General features: G+C 42.1%; 1 protein-coding gene across 1 annotated transcript in view; it reads left to right on the top strand.

Annotated features, from left to right (window-relative positions):
- The window catches only part of Pip5k1b (phosphatidylinositol-4-phosphate 5-kinase type 1 beta), a 276,485-nt gene that overhangs the window by 120,936 nt on the left and 141,000 nt on the right, over positions 1–14,549 (top strand). The window lies entirely within an intron of this gene.

The following is a 14,549-nucleotide window of genomic DNA, read 5'->3' as shown; positions in this document are numbered from 1 at the left end:
AGACACTTAAGTCACCGACCTGTCATTACTTTACGTCAGCATCAGATAGTATCCTCAGTCAGCATCCACCAAGGCTCTGGACTGAAATCCTTTGTCATACAAACATAATAGAAAGAATATGATCCCAACATGCCACTGTTTGCCAAGTGTACCCTGGTCCAAAATGCAGGAAAGCTGAGAAGACTCTACAATTAATGGATATTTGACTCAGCAATGTTGAGAAAGTCATAAAAATGAAAAGCTTGGGTGCTGTAATAATTCCTATAGAAAGAAAGAGACAGAAGAAAGTTAAGAAGGCCTTTGGGTGCACGCACATGCGTGTGCAAACACACCAACAATGCTTTAAGAAACACAATAGTGTAGGAATCTTTTGATGATCTGATTAGTAAAAGGAATATTATTAAAAGGAATTACTTAAATTAAAAGGGATTATTAAAAGCAATTACTCTAGTTGTGAGAATGTTCAGAGTTAATGAATGTTGACTCAAAGGAATGGGGGAGAAACTAGTTTCCTTTCCAACAATAGGGAGAAATACGGATTAAATACTGCAAGGACTGTTGGTGCCTGGTTGGGTTAGTAGTCCCAGTGAATGACAAATTTGTCTCCTTCCCTTCTTCTCCATCAGCACAGTGCATGAGTTGCCCCTGTAGCTTCATGTTTTGCTCATGACCTTCATGCAAACATAAAAGTAATACTTTGTAAGTGTACAGAGATGTTGGAAATGATGCCCCGCCCCCAGCCCCGGCTATGAGTGCATCAAGTCTACCCTGCACTCCTCTAGATGTGATTGTAAGTCCTTTCCTTCCGAGTTCTGAAGCTCTGACGATGCAGTATGGATCTGTTTCGTAAAGAGCCTTGGCGATCGTTATTTCTAATGACTGAAAATAACCCAGGTTAAGGACCTCTCCCTTTCCCATCTACTGCCAGGAACAAGAAGGACCCCAAAGGAGTCTGTGAAGATGTTTCTGATGACTGGGAGAAGTGTGACATGAAAAACAACTATAGGCTCAGTGGCCTCTACTGAGGTAGTGAGAGGAGCCGCTGTGGACCAGTGTAAACCAGTAGTCTTGGGCTTTCTGTGTGGGGCCCCAGATTAGGTGGGCAACAGCCAGCAACACGCCACTCTGTCCGTGGAATGATTTCCATCTTCTTTAGGGAAGAGTCAGTGTTCGAGAACTCTTGGTGTCTTGATCGTTTGCATGGGATTGTTGAGCTGGCTGCTCTTAGTTCTTCCAGTTGCCCATTTCTCTAATCTGTTATCAATTCTTGGCAAGCCCAGGAGGAACTAAGCTAAACCCATAAGGTTAATGTCTTCAACTAAGGGCTAAAACAAGTCCGGTTTTAGCTGTGTAAAACAAACATGTTGCCCATTACGGCAGGCATTAATGGCTGCCTCTCTGTGTTTACAGAGTCTAGGATTTCCACTCTCGGTTAATTTGCCGAATGTCTTCCGCTGGAGTTGTAAACACAAAAGCCTCCAGGAGCCAGGCAGGAAACAGGTTTCGCTATAACTATGGGAACTATGGTAGAGATACATGCCTTCCTTTGGGGGTGGGTGGCACTCAGCTGCTGCTAACTGAGCTGTGCATGAATGTACACCCTAGTCTGCCATACACTCTGGTTTTCTTAGGAAAACAGAAATACGACTCTTGATGTGAAATCTCCCAGGTTTTTAATCATCAACTAATTTAGAAGTTTGTTTTTGCAGTTCACTCTGGGCAAAGCAACATGCCAGTGGAACCCTTGTCACTGGCAAACGCCAGTCAGTTTGCAAACTCTGACACATCCTTGCTATAAGAAAAACGAAGGAGGAAAGAAAAACCTGCAAAAAAAAAAAAAAGCCTTCGAGAACTTGTCTCTGCTTCCCAGTACCGCTCAGTTTATTTGGGAGAAAAACATAGTCCCATGTGAAAACAAAAACAAAAACAAATTTAAATAATGACCCAAATCAGTATTACGTGCCAAGACAAGCGGCAGGCATTTTGTTTAATCATCACAAGTCTCAAGGAGCTGGAAGCTTCTAAGCTGGGAGAGCATTTTGCTGGGGTCAAAATTTCCTAATGTCATGCCTTTAGTCCCAGAACTCCAGAGGCAGAGGCAGACAGGTCTATGTTTGAAGCCAGCGTGGTCTACAGAGTGAGTTCCAGGACGGCCAAGGCTATACAGAGAAACCTCATCTAAAAAAGAAAAAAAAAAGCTTATGTCTTTTTGCTTTCAGACACTCTTTAGTGGCTGTACCTTCTCATTTACTTTCTTGTCTACATGATGGGGCATCTGGTGAGCATGACACATACTTGGATGAGGGTGACTTGCTGGCGGGACAGGAAACGCTAACTTGAGCTCAGCCCAGTGTTGGTATCTGGGGCACATAGCAGGTAGTAGCGTGGGCTTGACTCTGAGTCAGCCTTGGGTGCTGGTGTAAAGGGTTTGAACCTTATGTTCCAGGCCAGTGTTATCGAGTAGAACTTTCTAGAACGGTGGACGCATTCAATAATCTGCACTAAGTCCGTGGCCACGAGATTCATGAAGTTGTTAAGTGGCAAGCATATCTGAGGAACTACATTTTCATTGATGTAATTGTTAGTGTTGCATTTTAAATGTGATGAAATTGCTTAGTCCTTATTCCTCCCAAAGCAACCAATGTCAGGATGGCTGAATGATATGTCCCAGATCACCTAGCAGTTCTTTGCCAGGGAGATGGCCGTCTTTTGGTTTTGTGATCCCACAGTGGGAGCTGGTAGAGTTTCCCAGGCACCTGGGCACACACTGGTGTAGGAAATGTTTGCAGTCCTTATTTACCTTTCTGCCTCCATCACCTCATTTCTGTACCTCATCCTTCCAGCCTGCTTCTCCTTTCTAGGCCTGGACACAGCAGCCTTCTTCCCCTACAGAGTCAGTTCTGGGGACTCCAGGCTGTACTGAGAGTCAGGGAGAGAGGGCCAGAGGTCTCCAGCCTTTGATACCAGTGAGTCTTTTAACCAGTTCCTGCCATGTCTGGTAGGAAACTGAGAGACCAGGACACACTTAGGGTAGGCCCTTGACCTGAGTGCCCCGGTTTCTTTCATCTTCTGTTTTTCAAGACCTTGGTTTTGTTTCACTGCAAAGCATCAACCAATTTTCCTGTTGGTGGAGCAGGCAGGGATGAGGTGGGAGGTAGTGATGCCTGGCCCTTACCACATTTACAAGGACAGATGGCTTTTATGACTTTTTAAGTATGAGTAAGGAAATGGCCCAGAAACACTTTGATCTAAATCGAAGCACTTGTTTAAAGCTAAGCTCCTTTATAGAGTCTTTGTGAAGACCTAGAGCTGCCTCTGGAGTGGGGATCCCAGATTGGAAGAAGACGTCTCTGTGTATATCTGTTCGTATGCACTTAGTTTGGAATCGTATGAATTCATTACCTATTCAAAAACTGAGTAAGTCCTTTTCATCCTCTGGGTAGGGAAAAGAGCCAGCCTGTGTCTCATGCCCTGACCACTCTTTCTTTCTCTTGGTTCTAGAAAGCCAACCCCACTTCCCTAAAGCCAGCAAGCTTATCCCTTACCCCAGCAGGGATTGCCCTCCTCAGCTTAACCTAGGCGTCTGTGCATGTGCATTGAGCAGCAGTTCCCGTGAGCAGCAGCCTCCCTCGTCTCTAGGGAAGAGGGACCCCGTGCGTGGTATTTGGAACATTATTTGTGTTTCATCATAATCTGAAAACTGCCTCCCAACTTCATGAAGAACATTTCAGGTCTGGAGACATTTTTGGTTCTCACAGCTTGAGAGGTGGTGCTCTTAGCTAGGTGCAGATAGGGGCCAAGGACGCTGTGTCTTACAATGCACAGGACAGGCCTCTCATAGCATCGTCTAAATGTCACTAGTACCGAGACTGAAAGTCCTTGGCCTAGCCAAACTTAGCCTTTGAAGAGGAGGGTGGAGGTGAGTTGTCTGCTGATGCCAGTCTGTGATCTCGGGCTTTTTTTTTTTTTTTAATTGATTTGTGTCTTCATTTTCCTCACTCATAAAATATAATGAATACATGCCCTGGGCCTGTATCACAGTGCTGTAAGTATCAAATGGGTTAACAGATGTGGACACAACTGGATAAAGTAGAATGCTAATGAGTGAAGTCCCAGTATTTGTTAATGAGTGTAAGATCTCTCCACCTATGATTCTCCACATTCATCTGTAGAGACAGCAAGATGGTCACGTGGCTAGCACCTTTGGACTAGACTCACAGAAATGATTTATTAGCATCCTGAGGTCAGCTGCAGTTGACCTGGGCATGGAACAGGGAATGGGGAGTGTGGGAACTGGATGCTGTCCTTCCCCAATGCAGTGGCTTGTGACATAAGAAGCAAAGATGAGCTTCTAATAGTGGGCTGCCACTGGGATTTTAAAATTGAGCCACGAGGAGGTGGGGAGTATAATTAAATAATCATGTCAGATTTACAAGCATGTATAATAATAAACTATTATCTCCCTCCCCACATAGTACATACCCAACTCCAGACATCTCAGCTCCTGGAATACATGTCAAATATTCCTTCATTACTTTCTGCAAGATGTCACATATCATTGAGCAAATAAATCAGCAGCTTCAGAGAGAGCCCCAGGGAAGCAAACTGTCTTGTCGGTCTATTTCTCCAAATGGGTCATTGCAAGGTAGCCACTTTCTGCATTCACTTTGGAGGAGGCCCTGGAGTGGTGAGGTGTGCCCCATCTCTACCTGTCACCCACCAAAGGTCTATCTTTTGATCCCCAATTCCTGTAAACATTACATTGGTGTCCCTAAAACACTCCCTTTAGGAGATGCCATTCATTCTAAGCTCGTAACCTGTTACAGGGCAACAGCCACTGCAAGGCTGTTTGCTCTTGGGGCAGGACAGGGTCTGGGGTGTTCCTGTTTGTGCATCCAGACCCCATTGGAGCTGCTGTTCCTGCTCACAGTGAGCAATGCTACCTCAGTTTTCTGATGCAAAGACTATCCGGTGCTAAGCTGCATGCTTCCTACACGGTGTGGCCAGGGGGTTCTCATCCGGCCATCAGTCATCCTTGTCCATCTTTATTGTGATCTTCCAGGCTTTGTCTGTTCCCTTGCAGATTTTTTTTAAAGAAGTCACATATGATAAATAGCAAATGCTAGAATTCTGGACTTAAAAAAATGAAAGTCAGTAACATAAGTTTTAGTTTCATATGTACTTGATAAATACTCATAGGATACTCACCCATGGTGTGTTTATTTCGAGTTTTGCTGGAGTGTTGGCTATTGAAATAATTTTTAATCGAGTTCCATTTAGTTTATGCTATCCAAAGATGCTATTTATTTGATGAATGAAAGTGTATTATAGTCAGAAGCAATTTAAAAAAAAACTAAGCTAATGAGAGCACTAACAGTAAGTGTTTACTATATGCCTGATACAATCCTAAGTAGTTAAGAACTACTCATTTTGTCTTCATGGGAATCCAGTGAGGGCATCGAGGAGACAGCTCAGTGAGTTAAGGCACTTGTCACCAAGTCTGGGACGTACAAGGTAGAAGAAAACTGACTCCTGAAAGTTTCCTTTGTCTGCCACATACACACCGTGGACACACACACACACATACACACACACACACACACACACACACACACACACACACACAGTGTAATTTTAAAAGAACCCAGTGAGGAGATATGCCTGGCTCTCTGTTTTCATGAGTTACGAATCTGCAGACTCAACCAACTATGGGCTGAAAATATCTAGGGTGAAATATTTCATCTGTACTGAAAATGTACAGCTATTCCCCTTGTCATTGTTCCCGAAACAGTACAGTGCAGCAATGGTTGGCATGGCATTTACATGGTGTTGTATGTTTTCAGTAATGTGGAAATAATTTATACTATATAGAAGAATGCATGTTAGGTATAGGTAATATTCAAATTTAGCACCAATTTATAGAAGGAACTTAACAGCATCTATAGATTTGCATTTCTATGGGGGTCCTGGAACCTAGTCTCCTCCATGAGAGGGCACAGCTGTCCTGTTATTCCCATTTTAAGAATGAAAAAAAATTAGTATGGAGAGGTTAAATAACTTGCTTCCCAAGCACAGTAAGTAGGCTGGACATCTAACCCTGACTGTGTCCAGAGTCTGACACACGCCCTGCCCTAAGGTCTGAACACTGTATCCACAGGGTGGTGCTCCCAGTGACGTCACGATGGCCATTCTCTGCCATGTGTGCACCTCTTAGTAGCTTGCCTGAGAAGCTGAGTTAGGAGGAAAGCAAGTTCAAGGATAACCTGGTCCTTAGAGTGAGACCCTGTCTCACAGGAGGAGGGGCGGATATATGTACAGTCATTCTGAATTACTACTGTAATAACAAAACCAGTGACACAAATAAACCTGGCCTTTGGGGATTGGGAAAAAGACATTAATACTATTGAGCAATTTTAAAACAACATTTTCCCTGCTTCAATAGTCCAAAGCCAATTTTCCTAATCTGAAAACTTACCTGAATGTAGACCCCAAACTATAGCCTGAAAGATACCTTTTTCTAGACAATAGTAATTTTCCAGTAATTTTGAAATGAGAAATAAATACATTTTCAGGATACTGTGCCGAGTGCCAAACAGAAAAGGATAAATAACGCGATTGGTTCAAAGTGTTTTCTTGAGAGTGGAACTCAGGATTGACAGTGAAGAGTGAAATCTAGTTGGCAGATAAGAAATATTTTGAATGAGAAAACTAGGAGGAGCCCACTGTTGAAAACGTAGGCAGCTGACAGTGAGGTATATTCTCAGGAGTAATACTTCACTGTTAATCTGTTTATAGCAAACAAAGATCTGATAGAAAAAACATGGGGCAGGAGAGGGACTGCTTAGAAAGATCTCCTGGGGGAATCAGCTTCTCCCAAATGAGCACCTGTGCTTTCTGGTGAGCACAGCCCACCGTCTGTTGGTCCTCTGTGGGGAAGTGATAGTCTTTGAGACATTCAGCACATCATCAAGAAGGGAAGGGAAGGGCTGGGTATTGTGACACACCGTGAATTCCCACACTTAGAGGAAGACAGATCTCTGTGAGTTTGAGTCCAGCCTAGTCTACATAGTGAGTTTCAGGCCAGCCAGGGCTACATAGTGAGGCTCTGTCTCTGAAAAAAAAAAGGGGGGGGGGTGGGGGAGGGAGGAAGGAATGAAGGAACAAAGGAAGGAGATGGAAGGAAAAGAGGAAAATGTCTCTCTAGAAACCTGAAAACTCCTCATTTATCTTTTTTTTTTTTTTGATCCAATTCCAACACATGAATACTATGAGCAACCCCCTGACACAATGTAGGTTCCATTCAAGGGAAATGTTGGAGCTTCTGTAGGGTCTTGCCTTGTTCCCTGTGGGGAGGGTGTGCTGATCTCACCCCTTGTGCATGACTTCTACTCATCCCGGAAGTTCAACTGCCTCCTTGTGGAGCAGGAACACTTGCTCACTGAGCAGAGAATTGAGAATATAAATGGTCTGGGTAATCTTCTAATTCCCCTGAGGTATGTTTTCATAGTGTGACCTTGTCATTTGTTGTAGGTGTGGTCTGGGCCTGGAATATAAAGTGCATTTGGTTAATCAGTTGACAAATATTTATTTAGCTTGGCTCAGTGCTATGCCTTATAAGTAAAACAAAGGCCAAGAAAGCCAGAGTCACCACCCTAAACAATGTTGTCATTGTCTTCATAAATGATAGAGGGGAGAGCTTGATAAAATAACAAACTATTTTAATAATTATCAAGATCTGATGCGAATAAAGGAGGTCAGGAGTGCTGTTGTTGAGGCAAGGCATTCAGGGAACTCCTCTAAGGAGTTGACATGGGGCTGTGGTCACAGGTGTGAGAATGAAGCAGCTGAGAGAAGAGTGGTGGAGAGAACATTCTCCTCAGAGAGAATGGCCTTTGCCAAGCCCTGGAGGCAGGAAGCCGCTGGGTGGCTTCCAGGAACCAAGGAGAAGCCAGTGTGGTGGAAACTTCTGAGCTAGTGAGAGTAAATGGGCAAGCTAGGTAAGAGCAGCAGTTCCCAGCTGGAGCCAGTTTTGTCTGCATGGGGTCAACAGACAGAGTTGCCATAAGTAGTATCTGATGAATCCCAGGGTTTCTAGGACATATTGAAGTACACAGGATAACCTTTCAGCACACTGGCCCCAAATGTCAACAGAACTACATTAAGAAATAGGGAGTGGCCTAGACTAAACTAAATCCAGTTGACTTGGATGTGGGCAAGGAAGTGATAGAAATAATTGATGATCCCATGATTCTAGCTCAAGTTCTTGGATTGTATCACAGGTAGAGATGGAGAAGGATGTCTAGGGACAGTGCCATCTTCCAACTTGGGACATGTTAGTTTGGCAATGCCAATGAGGCCTTGAAGAGAAGAACCAAGAGGTTGAGAATGTGGATTGGGAACCCATGGGACAGGTATGAAGTTTGGCTTCAATCAGTTCATCAAATTGTAGATTTATAGGAATTGAAGCAACAAAGAGAGGCTTTGTAGGCAGGTGGTGGTGGCATATGCCTTTAATCCCAGCACTCGTTTAATCCCAGTACTCGGAGGCAGAGGCAGGTGGATCTCTGAGTTCGAGGCCAGCCTGGTCTACAGAGCTAGTTCCAGAACAGCCAGTGCTACACAGAGAAGCCCTGTCTCAAAAAAACAAAAAGAAAAAGATGGGGGGGCTTTGTGACAGGAATGTTCTTATTTTGATATACCTCTGAAGAACCCCCTCTACAGAGGTATAAGAGACTAAGCATCATTAAGTGCTTCAAAATCCAACTTTAAAAGATACTTTTATTAATTCTTTGAGAATTTCATACATGCATACAGTACATTTTGATCACATTTACCACCAAGTCCACAACTTTTTCTGTGTCTACAAAACACCACAAATGGAAAATTCCACACCTGACGTACGTAACAGGTTATAATCAAAGCATAGGCACAATAAACATATTGTACAAAATCACCTTCAGCAAATGAATTTCGTCTTTCATCTCCGGTCTCATACCTATAGCATCTCATCATGTATATTCAAATTGTCTACAGTTAAAAAAAAAAAAAAACAATCCAAGATCTGAACCATTTCTGATTCTAAGCATTTTGAATAAAGGACAATCAATTTATATTTCTCAAATAAACAAATATGATGAATGTGTACCTTACAACAGTGATTCTCAACCTTCTTAATGCTGTGACCCTTTAATACAGGTCCTCATGTTGCAGTGACCCCCAACCATAAAATTATATCATTGCTACTTCATAACTGTAATTTTGCTACTGTTATGAATCATAATGAAATATTTGATATGCAGGAGCTCTGATATGTGACCCCTGTGAAAGGGTCTTTTGGCTCCAAAGGGTCATGACCTACAGGTTGAGAACCACTGTTCTATAATCTTCCATTGGCCTTTTACTGATTATTAAAAATATCCATAGTCCATAGCATATGAGTCTTATATGCGCCATCCTAGTGGCAGTGTCATGATCTATCTCCTGCCAATTTGCATAATCATAGAGAACAAGGTCCTTGGCCAACATCTTGACATCTACAGAGTCCACACAGCACTTGGTATATAAGGTTTAAGAGATGTATCACTTTTTCTTCTTAATCCTAAAATTGCTATAGACTTCACATGGGCATGTGTTCTGAAGTCTTCGATTTGGGATCTTCAACTAGAGATGAGATGTGGTATAAATGGTCAGACAGGGTAGAATTTAGACTTTACATGATTGAATTGTGGCATGTATACTTTGAAAGAGTTCGGCTGTTGAGAAGTCTCAACAGATAGGGGAGCTTGATGTGCAAGCCTGAAGACCCAAGTTCTTTCCCCAGACCCCACAGTGGCGGGAGAGAACTAACTCCTCCAAGTGGTCCTCTGAATCCCACACCTGTGCTACTGCACTAATACATGCACAAGTTTGTATACATACCCACCCACGCTCATTCACACAATAAGAATAATACAATTAAAAAAAATAAAGAGCTTAGTGTGGCTTCCCTGACTTTGTCTTTGTCAACTGTGATGGTGATTTGGGTTATCGTTCTCCTGGGTCACTGGGTCATAGGCATTTGAAAGTTGATATTGGTGATGTATCATCGCTAAGTCCCTTTGACTGTGGTCCATGGACTAATAACCCTTGTAGGAGAATTAAGCAATGAATTCCTAGCTCCGTCACTTAAGGTTCCAATCTTTCTAGATGTTGTCCCAAGCAAAGGCTGCCCCTTGATAGTTGCCAACCAATATTTGGATTGTCTAGCAGCCCAATTCTCCAGCTTGGCAGCTTGATAGACATCCTCATCAAATGATAGGAACAAGGTGAGTGAATGTAGCTAGAGTTTTCTTGCCTTGCCCACAGTCAGGACAAATCTTTGTCACCTGCCAGTCCCACAGCCACTCAGACCCAACCAAGTAAACACAGAGACTTATATTGCATACAAACTGTATGGCCATGGCAGGCTTCTTGCTAACTGTTCTTATAGCTTAAATTAACCCATTTCCATAAATCTATACCTTGCCACGTGGCTCATGGCTTACCGGCATCTTCACATGCTGCTTGTTATGGCGGCGTCTGGCAGTGACTCCTTCCGCCTTCCTGTTCTTTCTTTTCTCCTCTCTGTTAGTCCCGCCTATACTTCCTGCCTGGCCACTGGCCAATCAGTGTTTTATTTATTGACCAATCAGAGTAATTTGACATACAGACCATCCCACAGCAAGTGAATGTCCAGATTTGCTGTTTGAGAAGAGAGAAGGAACAATAAAGCAGTTTGAAAAACAAGTATAGACTCACAAAAACATGGAAAAGGTAGAATGCAATGCTGCCATTTAGACTATTGTTGTTGGTTGTTTGAACTCTTTTGGCTCTTTGGGGGAGGGGCCACCACCCAGCTCCCAAATAGATCACACATGGGGAAGTGTATTCTTTCTTATGAATTCCCAGCCTTAGCTTGGCTTGTTTCTAATCAGCTTTTCTTAACTTAAATTATCCCATCTACCTTTTGCCTCTGGGCTTTTATCTTTCTCCATTTCTGTATACCTTTTCTTTCCTTTTTATTCTGTATCTGGCTGTGTGGCTGGGTGGCTGGCCCCTTCTTTTCTTACTCCTTCGATCTTTTTCCCCAAATTTCACCTTCTATTTATTCTCTCTGCCTGTCAGCCCCACCTATACTTTCTCCTGCCATGCTATTGGCCATTCAACTCTTTATTAGACCAATTAGGTGTTTTAGACAGGCACAGCTTCGCAGAGTTAAACAAATGCAACATAAAGGAATGCAACACATCTTTGCATCATTAAAATAAATGTTCCACAGCATAAACAAATGTAATACATCTTAAATTAATATTCCACAAAATTTCTTCTTTTTTGTCTAAATAAAAATGAAAGGTTTTAACTTTAACATAGTAAAACTGTATACAACAAAAATAGTTATCAAACAAGAATTACATTTACAATATTCAATCCATTTGTATTTAGCAAATTCACAGAAAATACTCCATTATCTTTCCTATCTTAGTGAATCCAAAGTTTTATACCTAATTTGCTTTCTATCATAACTAAGGAAAACTATAACTCTAATTATTTAGTCTTTAACTCCATTAAAGATCCAGAAGGATATAATATTACCTAACAACAGAGACATCTTGCTGCCTGGACAGTCACCCAAAATTCCTCTGCAACATCAGGGCATCCATCTTCAGCCTACAGGCCTAGAGTATCTGGCAGATTTTTCAGTGAAGCCGGAAATTTGAAGAACTGTCTTGCCTTGTATTGGCAAAGTTTGTCAGTTGCTTTCCTCTGTGTCCTGCAGAATGTCTGGAAAACTCTTCTGTGAAGCAGGAATCTCTAAGAACTGTTCTGCCTTGTTTTGTTGAAGTTCAGCAGTCACTTTCCTGTGAGTCCTACGTGTCCAGTCTGCACAGCACACAGTCAAGTTGTCAAAGCAAAAGCAGTTTCTTGTCCAAATGGCTAATCTTGCCACAATGAAAGCAAACTCCTATGGAGTTTCTTAGATGCCCATAATCCTTTTATAAAGTAAATTGGTGCTGCCAGGAGCACATTTGTCTCATTGTCATGAAAAGCCCTAAGTTAACAAAACATCTTAAATGCCATATTCTATAGGTGTTTGATATATTTGAAGACCATTTATCTATCTAAAATATACTTATTTAACCTAAAAACATACCTAATGTGACTACAAGTTTGATTATTATAAATTAACTACTAACCTCATTTCTTATTGATACATTGCATTTTCAAATGAACTGCATAAGCACAATACCCAAATGAGAGTAGAAACATATACACAGTGTAACAAAATTAACTTTAAAATTGTATCAATAAACCAAAATCCATGCCAATGCAAAATATTTGAGATTAATAGTTGTCTTTTTATCCTATATCCCCTAAATATAACAAACATCCATGATCCACCAAATAACCAAAAGCCTTCCACAACCCAACTCTTGAAAATGTGGACATCATTTTCTTTAGACTGCTTCCTGTTGTCTACAGGCAAAGCATCTTTAGTGGTCCCAAGAAAATCAAGATAATGGTCAAGCCCTGGGAAGACCAACTGTATCTTTGTTGATAGATTTCACCTGTCATGTTTCAGGAGGTCTCCATATTAACCTGGAACAAATCCATAGCCTCTTGTTTCCTGTGAAGAAAGCAAAACTGCTTCTCCATAGCAATGCATCTTTTAAGTTCCGTTTTACAAATACATTTTTTGACTTCCATTTTAAAGTTAAGGCATTCTTAAAATAGCTAAGCTGGTTTATTTCACCAGTCCCTCTTTCAATCCCATATCTCTTAGCAGCATTAAAAAAAAATTCAAAATCAACACAACACTATATAGGATACAGAATCCTGTGTATTTCCCATCTCTACATGGCTTATTCTTTTTTATATTACTTTACTTCTCTCTTTAAAGACTTTATTTTTAAACTATTCCTTTTTTTTCTATGACTATATTCTTTTTCTTTTCTTAAGCCTATTGTACATTGTTAAACACACTGGAACCTGTTTACAGGTTTTCCCTTCTGGACCTCTTTTACTGTGTATTTCTAGTCTTTCTTGACCATGTAAACAAACTTTAAACTGCTAATTTACAGCTGGGTCCTCCGCACTGCTCTATCAGCTGCTGTACCTGTTTCTTGGGCTGTGAAAGCCAAGCCTGAAGCTCTTGGCTCTGGTTGGAGGTGTGTGATGAGGAACTGCATTCAACCTTCCCAGCTCTGGAATGCCAGTGCCCTGCACTGTGGCAGGTGTTTTGTTTTATTTTGTTTTCAATTTAGATTTTTTTGTTTCTGTTTAACATGAAAAAGGCTGAAGTTTCTTTAAAAAAATATATTTTCCCCCAGATTTCTCAGGCCCTACATGGACATATAATCCCACGTTGGTACTCCAAAATAGCTGAGGCAGTGATGACGGCAGGCAGAGCACCTGCCCCTCTGGCCACTCTTCAGTGTGTAACCCCTTGTTATCATCAGGAGCTCAGTCTTGTGCAGGACACTTAACATGAGTATAGCAATACTGTGGTATGGCTTGAGTGTTAAATCTAAGAAGAGGCACTGAGTGAATGATATTTGGTTCTACAAACCCCAAATTGCTATTGTTCTTAATGGCAATATTTGTGCCCCAGTGGACTTTAAATCCCAGGGAAGCAAGGACTCTTAGGTACTGATGAAGTGTGAATTCAGTACTTCAAGAAAGTACAAATATGACTGCCACCCTCTTCATCCTAGCCCCCTGCTCAGAGTTTGGAAGGCCCTGTTTTTCGTCCATGGCAGTCTGTATTCTTGAGTCTGAAGGGGACAGGTTATTTTCAAAAGGCATTAGCAAACTGTCCAAAAGTCTTTTGTGCATTCGTGACATCTTTTTAAAAGCCACATCCAGAAAGGGGCAGTGTTCTTTGGCTTCTTTCACATCAGAAGGGAACTCTGTTGGGCTCCAAGAGCCCCTTTCTCCTCTTCCATCTGTGGCACAGGTCCACCTGCTCTTCTCCGGACAAAACACATGCCATCCTTTCTAAGGACTCAGAGTGGGCTGGGTGATGGTGTATGAGTAAAGACAGCAAGAGGTGTGTGTGGGGGGAAGCCGGGCAGTGGTGGCACACCTTTAATCACAGCACTCAGGAGGCAGAGGCAGGCGGATCTCTGTGAGTTCAAGGCCAGCCTGATCTACAGAGTGAGTTCCAGGAAAGGCGCAAAGCTACACAGAGAAACCCTGTCTCAGAAAAAAAAAAAAAAAAAAAAAAAAAAAAAGAGGGGTGTGGGGGAGGTGCGGGGCAGGCAATGTCCAGCTTTGCTTTGTTTGCATTTTAAAGAAAATCATGAAAGAAGTAGTAAGCAGGGCAAATAGCAGGAGCTAACTTCCAGGTTACATGTTTATTTTTAGCTCATTAATTATTTGAAACAGAGACAGGTCAGTTCCACCGTCTCCCAGTAGCATATTCGTTTGGGATGAAACCTAAGATCAGGCTTATCTTCAGGTTTCAGACACAAAAAGAGGTCTGAAGCAGTGAAGTTGAACTAGAGAGCAAAATCAAAATGTGGAGTCCCCTG

This window comes from Peromyscus leucopus, chromosome 1 (assembly GCF_004664715.2).
Source record: "Peromyscus leucopus breed LL Stock chromosome 1, UCI_PerLeu_2.1, whole genome shotgun sequence".
NCBI lineage: Eukaryota > Metazoa > Chordata > Mammalia > Rodentia > Cricetidae > Peromyscus > Peromyscus leucopus.
This window is presented reverse-complemented; position numbering and strand designations above follow the sequence as displayed.